This window comes from Anas acuta, chromosome W (genome assembly GCF_963932015.1).
Source record: "Anas acuta chromosome W, bAnaAcu1.1, whole genome shotgun sequence".
NCBI lineage: Eukaryota > Metazoa > Chordata > Aves > Anseriformes > Anatidae > Anas > Anas acuta.
Window position 1 is genome coordinate 4,208,764 of NC_089016.1, and position 11,093 is coordinate 4,219,856.

The 11,093-nt window shown below is 48.0% G+C and overlaps 1 protein-coding gene and 1 pseudogene across 1 annotated transcript in view; both read left to right on the top strand.

The window, feature by feature from the left end:
- Positions 1-11,093, top strand: part of LOC137847108 (olfactory receptor 14A16-like) — a 185,758-nt gene that overhangs the window by 150,503 nt on the left and 24,162 nt on the right. The window lies entirely within an intron of this gene.
- LOC137847363 (olfactory receptor 14I1-like) lies at positions 8,861-9,831 on the top strand (annotated as a pseudogene).

Consider the following 11,093-nt stretch of genomic DNA (forward strand, 5'->3'; position numbering starts at 1 on the left):
AGTGGGTGACTATGAAAGGGAAAACAAATAATATGGAAAGACACTCAACTGAAAAGAAAAAAAAAAGGATAAATACGAAACTAAGCTTACAAAGAATTATTAGGATATATATATATAAATAATAAGTGAAAGAGTAAAGGTCAACTGAATGTCCATGTTTCATTAATTTTTCTTACTATGGGAAGAAAACCTCAAATAAGAAGTAAAATAAATAAATAAATGTGTAAAATTCATAGAAGAAAGCATATATTTACACAATGCATCATTAACTAAGTAACACGAATTCCCCAAAGTATGTATCTTCTATACTTGGCAAGATATGTTCTATCCTAATTCCAATTTAATACAATTCTGAAGCCTTGCTATTGATCTTTAAGGCATCATTGGATGAGGACCCAGCTAAATTGGGTAGTATCCTTTCACCCATAACATATGAAGACAAATAAGCTCTCCTTGTGTAATGCACCAACAAACTGTGATGACATTCATGAGGACTAAGTCTAGTTTGTTTCAGGCAAAGCGGATTGATAATGCCATGAGTAACTGTAGAAGGTTATATTGAACCACAGCCTGATTGCTTTTAAAGTATACAGACATATCTGTCTGGTAATGGTTTCCAACTGTAAGTGAAGCCAAGGAAATAAAAACATCAAGGAGCTCAGAAAGCTCAGTACCTAAAAAAAAAAAAAAAAAGGAAAAGAGGGAGTGAACAACACTTCAGACAATCGCAGTGCAGATTTATCTTACTAAGCACTTGGATTCTAAGGACATAATTTGGATAAACTGCATGTAAGATGTAAAAGATACATGTATAATAAAGATACCTGGAATTGTACCACAAAATGGTTAGGCATTAATTTTCAGCCTACAGGCAAAAGAAAATAAATTCACTAAGATCTTGACATGCTCTTCAATAATTTGATCATTACTGCCAAAGAAAGAGTGTTGCCTTCAGGGGGCAGTGGCGACCTGGTTCAGGAACGGCACGGCGACCAACCCCAGGCCGCTCGGTCCATCGGCTCACAGACACCAATGTGGTGGATGGCAAATGGCGTTTCTTGTCGAGTCCCATGGGGTTATCTACCCGAGGCCCATAGCGTCACTTCGCTTGCTTATAGCACAGCCCACACGCTACTGGCCATCAAGGGAGGGGCTCCACCTTTCCGTACAGCGCCACATCTTCCGGCCGCCAGACCCTAACTACCCATAAAGAGATTCTCAAAAGTGTTGAAGTAACTAGAGAGCAGAAGCCCTGCATAAAATCAATGTGATATATGGAATTCTATTTTAAACCCCTATGTAAGGGTAGTGGTAGTAGTGGTGGTGATCATCCTCAGGAGGTACTTATCTCTCTTCCCTAACCATAGCAAAAGCTTAGAATAGACATCAATTTTACGTCAGTGAAGCATGGCAAAATGAATTTGATGATTAGTAAATTTGGGAAATTGCGTCTTATTCATGTGGAAATTTCGCATTGATTCCAATAGCTGTTGACATCTTGATATCGCCCTGAAAAGGCTTCTTGTCTAGGTTGACATGGTAAATCTCTTTTTTTTTTTTTTTTATAGGAGTTTTTTTAAGCCACAGGCAGCTGCTAAGGAATCTCTGATTTATACAAGAGACTTTCAAAACTATCCCTTATCTTCACTGTCCTATTATCCAATGGTTTCCCCATAGCTATGTTCTGTTTTGATTTGAGATGACTGGCCCAGCTCAGAAACATCCTTTTTGATCTCGCTGCTCAGTCTTGTTCAGTGATTTTAGTTTAGCAATTTTTATATTTGTCTAACACATGAAATCCATGAATGGATGTAGATGCTTTTAGAGTTACTAAATTTTTCATGATCAAGGATGTTTTCACACATTGTGACTAAAAGCAGATGCAGAAAGCATTTCAATTGGATCAGAATGCAGGAAACAGAGGGCACATTTATTCTTTGTTATAGAGTACAGTGATGATATCTTTAAAAGAACTGCTGCCATATCATGAGATCGATAAGTTGATCTCAGCACTGTACAGGTACTAACCTTGATCCCCAAATCAGTACTGTCATGTTACCGTAGTGCTACAACTTCTCTCTTAATGAAGCTATTTACCTGAATTGAAGGATTACACTGATACACTCTTTCGGCTCTACAGATATTTTTAATAGCTCATTGTGGCTCTCTGAGCCTTAAACCATATTGCCAAATCATGCAGACTATACATATTTATGACACTGGCTTTTCATTTGGCAATTTCTACAAACCCTCTTAAAAAATAAAAATAAAAATAAATAGTGCAGACATTTATGATTGCCTTGTCTAACTGACAGTCCTTCTGTTGCTTCCTTTTTTCTATAATTTTGGTTGTGTTCCTTTTGATCTAATCTGAGAAGGACAGAGGTCTCAGAGATCAGCAGTTCTTACACATTTTGCAAAGACTGATGGTATCATCGAGCAGAAAAACCCAATAAAAACTTCATTAGTTCTGCTTCTCAAAGAATTTTCTGTTTAGTGAAGAGACCTTTAGAGAGAATTAGAGCCCAAACCTGTCATTTTGAACATTCTCATTTTCCATTAGGCAGAACAATTTGCAAGATTAAATGCAAAGGAATATATCTCATTATTCATCATTATTTGGACTTTGTCTGTTTCTGACTCCTAAAAGCTTATATGAAAATGCACACACTTAATTTATTTTACCAGTAAGTGGCTCTATTTTACTTCAGGATAACCCAAATATAGTTATTCCTCCTGAAGTACAATAAATAGGTTAGTGTTCACAGTTGAAATCACAGTTCCTCTGGATTCAGATTCCAGCAATGAAGTATATGAGTGATACTTTGTTCCAATTAGTTTAATTATCTCAGGTATCACTGTGACTTCTTGTTGCTCAATTACTGTCAAACAGACCACCCTTATAATCACGTCACCTGCCGCTTTTTCTGACCTCTACACTGAACACACTCTGGAGGGATTTGTCTGTGTTTTTAGACATGCCTGAGTGAGTGAGAGCTACTTGTGATCTAATAGATGATTTGGTTAGTGCACAAGTGCATCTTTGACCTGCATTTCGAACAGGGGCATATATGACCAGTTCTAGCTATTTTCTGCTGTGTACAGAAGAGGAGAACAGATTCACAATGTTTTTCTGATTGTGCATCTGTTTTTACACTGGCCATGGCCCTAGGACAGATCTGACCAAGCTGGAAGTGATTTCCTTTCAAATAAATTAGCCTATTAGCTGAAAAGAACTAATGATGTTCTGGTTTTCTACCTAGAACACAGGAGGAGAATCAGATCAGAAAACAGTCAAACAGGTTACAGATCGGGAAAGTCTGGCTTATAAAATTTTAAATGGCTCAGAAGTTCAGGTGTGTGATTTATAAGATTATACTTTTTATTCTGAAGACTATGACCCAATTTCAATCAGTTTGATGTGAAGCTTTATAATTCATCACCTGGTAATTCTAACATGAATAAAATAGTAAAACAGTGTACATTTCTGCAGAAAGAGAATTGCTGGGAATTGGCATACAGGATGTGGACATGTGCCTGTGGAACAACTGTTCGATCTGAGCTTGCTTTAAGCAACCAGGGGTAGGCCTTAGAAATCTCAGGGCCTGCTGTAGCTGAGCAAACCAAGCTGCCAGAGTAACTGTGAGAAGCTCCCACGGCAATGACTCCCACATCGCCCAGTTAAGGAACTCAGAAAATATTGTTACCAGCAGCTGGCCTCAAGGACAAGGTCTACGTGACCGCTAATCACAAAGGGGGTTGTTTTCCTGACTGCTAATCAAAAGGGGGGTTCTTTTCTTGCAGGTGGGGTTGTTTTCTTATAGTTGTTTGCCTGAGTGCTTTTGACCAATAATCTTGTGTGAAACACTGTCCGCCCCTGTAAAATTCACTATAAAAGTTGGGCTATTCGGGCAATAAAATGGAGCAGCATGATCTGACTCAACTGGTGTCTGTCGTGCTTTCGGCCGTGATTCGCAACAGAGAATTACTCAGTTTTGCCATGTCTAGGGATACATGATCTGGTTAGTGATAAAGGAGAAAAAGTATAGAATCATAGAATATCCTGAGTTGGAAGGGACCCTTAAGGATCATCAAGTCCAACTCTTGACACCGCACAGGTCTACCCAAAAGTTCAGACCATGTGACTAAGTGCACAGTCCAATCTCTTCTTAAATTCAGTCAGGCTCGGTGCAGTGACCACTTCCCTGGGGAGCCTGTTGCAGTGTGCAACCACCCTCGCCGTGAAGAACCCCCTCCTGATGTCAAGCCTAAATTTCCCCTGCCTCAGCTTAACCCCGTTCCCGCGGGTCCTGTCACTGGTGTTAATGGAGAAAAGGTCTCCTGCCTCTCGACACCCCCTTACGAGGAAGTTGTAGACTGCGATGAAGTCTCCCCTCAGCCTCCTCTTCTCCAGGTTGAACAGGCCCAGTGCCCTCAGCCGTTCCTCGTACGTCTTCCCCTCCAGGCCTTTCACCATCTTCGTAGCCCTCCTCTGGACACTCTCCAACAGTTTCATGTCCTTTTTATACTGTGGTGCCCAGAACTGCACACAGTACTTGAGGGGAGGCCGCACCAGCGCAGAGTAGAGCGGGACAATCACCTCCCTCGACCTACTAGCGATGCCGTGCTTGATGCACCCCAGGACACGGTTGGCCCTCCTGGCTGCCAGGGCACACTGCTGGCTCATATTCAACTTGCTGTCTACCACCACCCCCAGATCCCTCTCTTCTAGGCTGCTCTCCAGCGTCTCATCGCCCAGTCTGTACGTGCAGCCAGGGTTTCTCCGTCCCAGGTGCAGGACCCGGCACTTGCTCTTATTGAACTTCATGCGGTTGGTGATTGCCCAGCTCTCCAACCTATCCAGATCCCTCTGCAAGGCCTTTCCACCTTCATTCGAGTCCACAACTCCTCCAAGTTTGGTGTCATCAGCAAACTTGCTCAAAATACCTTCTATTCCTACATCCAGACCGTTTATAAAAATATTGAAAAGTACCGGTCCTAAAATGGAGCCTTGAGGGACCCCACTAGTGACCGCCCACCAGCCTGACGCAGCCCCATTTACCATAACCCTTTGGGCCCTGCCCGTTAGCCAATTGCTCACCCGCAGCTTCTCCCCGCAGCGCCCTGGGCAGCTCCCCGGGCAGGCTGAGTGCTGAGCCTGGCAGGCGGCAGAGGCCCTGCCCCGGCACACAGCCCCTGGGGCACAGCAGGGACCCTGCTCTGCACCACAGCCCTGGACACCCCTGCCTGCACCCCCGGCTTCTCCTGCCTCCAGGAACTGCGGCTGCATTGCCCTCCAGCCAGACACTTACCAGGTGCAGGGCTGGGAAGTCTTCTCCCCCAGTGAGCTCTGGGCATGCTGCCACTTCTGCCTGCCTTTAAGCACTGTGTCTCTGCAGGCAGTGCCCCCAGCCCTGCTGCGCTGTGCAGAGGAGCTGCTCCTGGGCAGAGCTGTCTCTCTGCAGCGCTGCCCGCTTGCCAGGAGCTCCCCTTGGGCCCAGCAGCCCGGCCCAGCTCAGCAGCAGAGGCCCAGCCCAAGGCCTCCCTTGCTCTGCCCCCCACCAGGCTCCCTGCACATGGCCCTGGGGCTGCAGGGGAACCTGCTGGGAAACAGCCTGAAGGGATCCCTGGGCTTCCCTCCCTCCCCTGGCACACACACTTCTTGACAGCAGGATCATTTCTCTTAGCACAAAAACAATTATCTGTAGCAGTCTTCTCATCCCAGTTGATGAAGGGACACCCAGGCATGGTCATAAAAGTAACTCCTTTAGCCCCCTGCTTAAGGAAGGGATTCAGCAGAGTCAGTTAAGACATCTCATGCTGTTTTTTTGTCCTGGGGCTGGAATGGGAGAAAGATCCCTCCCATGCCTGCCACAAACCCACGGGAGCTGGGATTCCTCTGCACTCAGTTTAGGTGTGAATAACATGGGCAGCTGCAGGTGAGCTCCTTTTCTCAGGTCCAGGATCATTAATGGAGATGGGGGAAATCAAGGGAAATCAGCAGCCCCTTCTCCTGCCTGAAGATCAGCCCCAGCTCCAGCACTGGCCCTCAGGGCTGCACCAACACCACAAAGGCCCTCTGCTGTCAGAGCGGCACAGCCCAGGCCTGTTTCCTTCTGGCCTCAGGAACACCAGGCCTTGCCCTTCTTGGGATCCCTTAAGTCATCCTTTTGTGCCCATCTACCATCCACGGCAGCAAATCTCTGCTCTGAAGGAAAGCCTCTTCATGCCCAGGTTCTTGGCACAAGGCCTGGGAAAAGTCTGAGTTTGGCCCTTGTGCCACAGCTGAGGTGCTGCAGCCCAGATGTGCCCCAATGCCCTCAGCCTGGGGCACAGGCAGGAGGAGCTGGATCCCCGCCTGCTGTCACAGGGCTGGGACATTGATGGAAGAGCTGCTCTCAGCCTGGTGTGGGGGGACAGGTCCCCCAGCTTGGGGTGCTGTGCTGGATGGGGGCAGATTCTTCAGAAGAGACAGGCGGGGATGATCAACAGGGGGTTGCCCTCCATGTGAAGGATCTGTCTGGATGCATGGAGCTCGTCTATGGGATGGGCAGCAGAGTGGGGGAGCCCTTGTGGGTGAGGGTCAGAGCAGATCCAGTCAGGGTGGCAGTGTGGTCAGAGGTAAATGCCTGCAGTCAGGCTGAAGAAGCAGACAGTCTTGTGGAAGCCACTGGATTAAGATGAATTCAATGACCCCATGTCACCCTGGGGGCCTTAAATCACTCAGACTGTCACAGAAAAGGGACACTGCAGGGTGCAAACATTCCCGAGGTTTCTATGGGTTCTTGGAGGCAGCTTCTGTGCACAGCTGCTAGGTTAACCAACCTAGGTGATGTTCACCAGGATCAGGGACTTGCAAACAGGAAAACCCGTGTCTTGACACTCCTCCTGCAAAATGCATGTCATAGTCCAGCTGCTTTGCAGCACAGGGAAAGAGATGAGGTTTTGGGGCCCAGCCCTACATCCAGCACTGCACAGCCAGCCCTGTTCTGATCCCCAGCCCTGGTCCCCAGCCCTGATCCTGTCCCCAGACATGGTTCCTAGCCCTGGTCCCCAGTCTTGGTCCCCAGCCCTGGTCCTGGACCCCAGCCCTCGTTCTGTTTCCTGCCCTGGTCCCAAGCCCTGGTCCCCGAGAGGCAAAACCCCTCTCATTTATATGCAGGAACATGGTGGAGGCTCCTAGGTCAGTCACAGAAAGGTGTGACATATGTTGGAGAAATAATCCACTAAACACACAAAAATCCAGAAAAGAATTTTCTGCTTCCTTTTCCCTTTCCAGCACTTGCAGGATTGGGTGAGGTTGCAGAAAGAAATGGAAAAGGAACTGTGAAGTTCCAACACATCTCTAAGATTCCTGAACTGTTCCTTTGATGATCAGTGGGCTTGTAAGAAGGCTTATAAATTGCCTACAGCCTCTCCTTTGTTTATGGCCAGCTTCATTGGCAACTTTGCTGTACCTGTCAGGGCTTTCTGACAGGCTGTTTTCTATCTGCAAAGATGGATATGCACCTAGGCAGTGCTCTGGGAACTGCTGGTTTCTGAAGGGCAAAGAGGTTGGCAGGAGGGCTCTGAACACAGATGGGGAAAAGACCATGGGACATGGAAACATCCCCCAGTTATAAAATCTTCAGGCAGAAGAAATATGATTAGGGAATGAGAAGAAAGAAAAACCGGATTTGTAGTCAGAGGGAGAACTTCTCAGAAAAGTCTGTATTACTCCCTACATTGCAGCCCCCTTCCTCTGAGCAAGCCCTCTTGCCTCCTGTCCCACACAGGAAAGCCCCTGCAGTCACTGCTGTGTGTCCAGGGCATGAAGCACGTCCTCTGCAGCCACAGTTCCAGCAGAGCAGAGGTGCATCTCTCCAGCCACGTGCCCATTTCCCTCTGTGGTGCAGGGGGGCTGAGAGCAGCAGCCTGGGGCTGTGGGCAATGCATTCTGTGAGGCTGGGGAATGAGCTGACTTTCCCTTAATGAGACACCATCATTAGGACACTTGTCTGTCTCCCTGGGATGTCCTTCCAAGGTGTGCGCTGCCCTGCAGGATAGAAATCTTTTCCGTAGTATCTCTGTGTTATGTGAATGCCCCAGGAAGAAGCAGAGATATGCTGCATGTGAGGACATGCTGTTGGGTTGGTGAAATAAATGATAAGTGTCCTTGGCAAGAGGCGTGGTGCTGAGACCTTGCTTAGGTACCTTGAGAAAGGCTGCGCACTGAGAGATTGGCAGTGGGTTCCTCTGCTCTTAGCAGTGTCTGATTTCTTTGAAGTGTACCATAAATGTGATTGCCATCCATCTCCAAAAGCAGCAAGATCATGGCCATTGGGAACAAGCCCAACCAGCTCCCCTCACCCTGCTCTGAGCTAAAGGGAATCCCTTTGCCTCTCAGGTCTCACAGCCATTCACTGTGGGTGCAGCAGAAATCCTCAGGACTTCTGACTTCAGAGGACATTCCTTGGGCATGATGAGGTTGTGTAGGAAAAAAACAAAAAATCCTAGAAGTCCTCTAAGCCCTCCACATTCTTTAGGCCTGTTAGGACACCACCCCGTATGCCCTTCTGCATTGATTTCATCTGACAAATTCTGAAAATATAACTTGGAGCCTCTGCCATGTTCTGATGTACCCAATGCATAGGGACAAGACTGCTTCCTCCTGACCCAATATGCACAGGTCCCGAATACTTAAGTATCATATTCAAACTCATTAAATATAGCTTATGAGGCTGAATGACAAGTGAGGGAGTGTGGCAGGGAGGGGTTCAAGGAGAAATGGAGTAGATTTCACTCTGGGAAGCCAGTATTAACTTGTCATTGTTTTTTTTTTTTTTTTTTTTTTTCCATCTTGAAAGCTCCCTAGGCCCAGAGGCATGAGATGTCCAACAGCAGCTCCATCACCGAGTTCCTCCTCCTGCCATTCACAGACACGCGGGAGCTGCAGCTCCTGCACTTCGCGCTCTTCCTGGGCATCTACCTGGCTGCCCTCCTGGGCAACGGCCTCATCCTCAGCGCCATAGCCTGCGACCACTGCCTCCACACCCCCATGTACTTCTTCCTCCTCAACCTCGCCCTCCTCGACCTGGGCTGCATCTCCACCACTGTCCCCAAAGCCATGGCCAATTCCCTCTGGGACTCCAGGGCCATCTCCTATGAAGGATGTGTTGCACAGGCCTTTTTCTTTGTCTTCTTGATATCAGCAGAGCTCTCTATTCTCACTGTCATGTCCTATGACTGCTACGTTGCCATCTGCAAGCCCCTGCACTATGGGACCCTCCTGGGCAGCAGAGCTTGTGCCCAGATGGCAGCAGCTGCCTGGGGCAGTGGGGTTCTCTATGCTCTGCTGCACACTGCCAATACATTTTCCCTGCCCCTCTGCCAAGGCAATGCTGTGGAATTCCCCAGATTATCAAACTCTCCTGCTCAGAATCAGAGTAGCATAGGGAAGATGGTGTCTGTTCAGTATTTGGTTGTTTTGTTTTCATTGCGCTCTCCTGTCTGCAGATTTTCAGGGCTGTGCTGAGGATTCCCTTTGAGCATGTATGGCTTAAAGCCTTTTGACATGTGCCTTCCTCACATGACTGTGAGGCAGGCATTCCATGGTACTTTGTCAGCACTGGATTTTTTTCCTACGTGAAGCCTCCCTCCACCTCCTCCCCATCCCTGGGCCTGGTGGTGGCAGTTCTGTACTCAGTGATGCCTCCAGCACTGAACCCTCTCATCTACAGCATGAGGAACCAGGAGCTCAAGGATACAGTATGGAAACTGCTGACTGGGTGTTTATTAGTGGCCCCAGACCGTCTTCCTTTTTCTGCAGGTTATTCCCAGTGTATGTCATGACAGGCCATCTTGCCTTTCCATATGGACTTGTTTGTTACCTTCTTTATTCTTCTTTTCTGCCTTTATGATAATGTCATTAATGCCCGTTTTCATACATTTCTACATGAGTATCCCACTGCTTGTGTGAACCAGGACTTCAGTAGAGAAGGAGCCAGGCTCTCTGTGTATTTAAAGAAAGTAAAACGTGGTCTGATACCAAGTCTCAGCACATTAGGAGAGATTAGGAAATAGTGAACCCCTTCATCTACAGCATGAGGAACCAGGAGCTCAAGGATACAGTATGGAAACTGCTGACTGGGTGTTTATCAGTGGCCACAGACTGTCTGCTTTCTTCTGCAGATGGCTCCAAGTATTATTCATGACAGGCCACCTTGCCTTTCCATATGGCATTTCTCTCTTCAATTTTCCTTTCTGCCCTTGTGATATTGTTGCCTACACAAAAATGCCCTTTTTCATTCCTTCCTGCATGAGTATCACCCTTTCTGTGTGACCCAGGATTTCTGTAGTCAAGGAGCCAGGATCTCTGTGTATTTTAACCAAATAAATGTTGGTCTGAGACCCATTCTGAGTTGATCAGGAGTGAATGGGAACTGGAGCTGTGGTGGCAGTGCCCAGAGCCCTGCAGCAGCCTGCGATGGGCACTGCCGTGGGACCAGCCCAGCCTAGGCTACTGGGCTGGGCTGGGCTGGGGAGAGGGCAGGGAGGTGGGAGAGCTGGGGGGCAGCTGAGCTGGGCTGGAAGCTTCCCAGTAGAGAGAAACATCCGTGTCGAGCTGGGATATGCGACCGTGCAGAGGGAGGACAGGCACTGCTGGCTTTGGATCGCGTGGCAGAGATCAAAGACAGGCTGGTGCAGGAGGGAGGCAGCTGGGCTGTGCCCTGCTGGCACGGACAGACCAGGAGGGTGGCCCAGGGCCTTTGTACCTGAAGCCTCTCTTGTCAGCCATGTCACAGCCCCTTTTCCGCTCTCAGCTCCTTGTTCCCTCACAAAATACCCCCTCACAGTCCCTGTCCCCTCATGAAGTGTCCCTTAACCCCTCATCCCCTCACAAAATGCCCCCTCGCAGCCCCTCATCCCCTCACGAAATATCCCCTCACAGCCCCCTCTCCCCTCACGAAGTGTCCTTTAACCCCTCATCTCCTCACAAAATGCCCCTCACAGCCTGTTCCCTCACAAAATGCCCCTCACAGCCCCTTTTTTCCCCTCACAGCCCCTTTTTCCCCTCACAGCCCCTTTTTCCCCTCACAAAACGTCCCCTCACA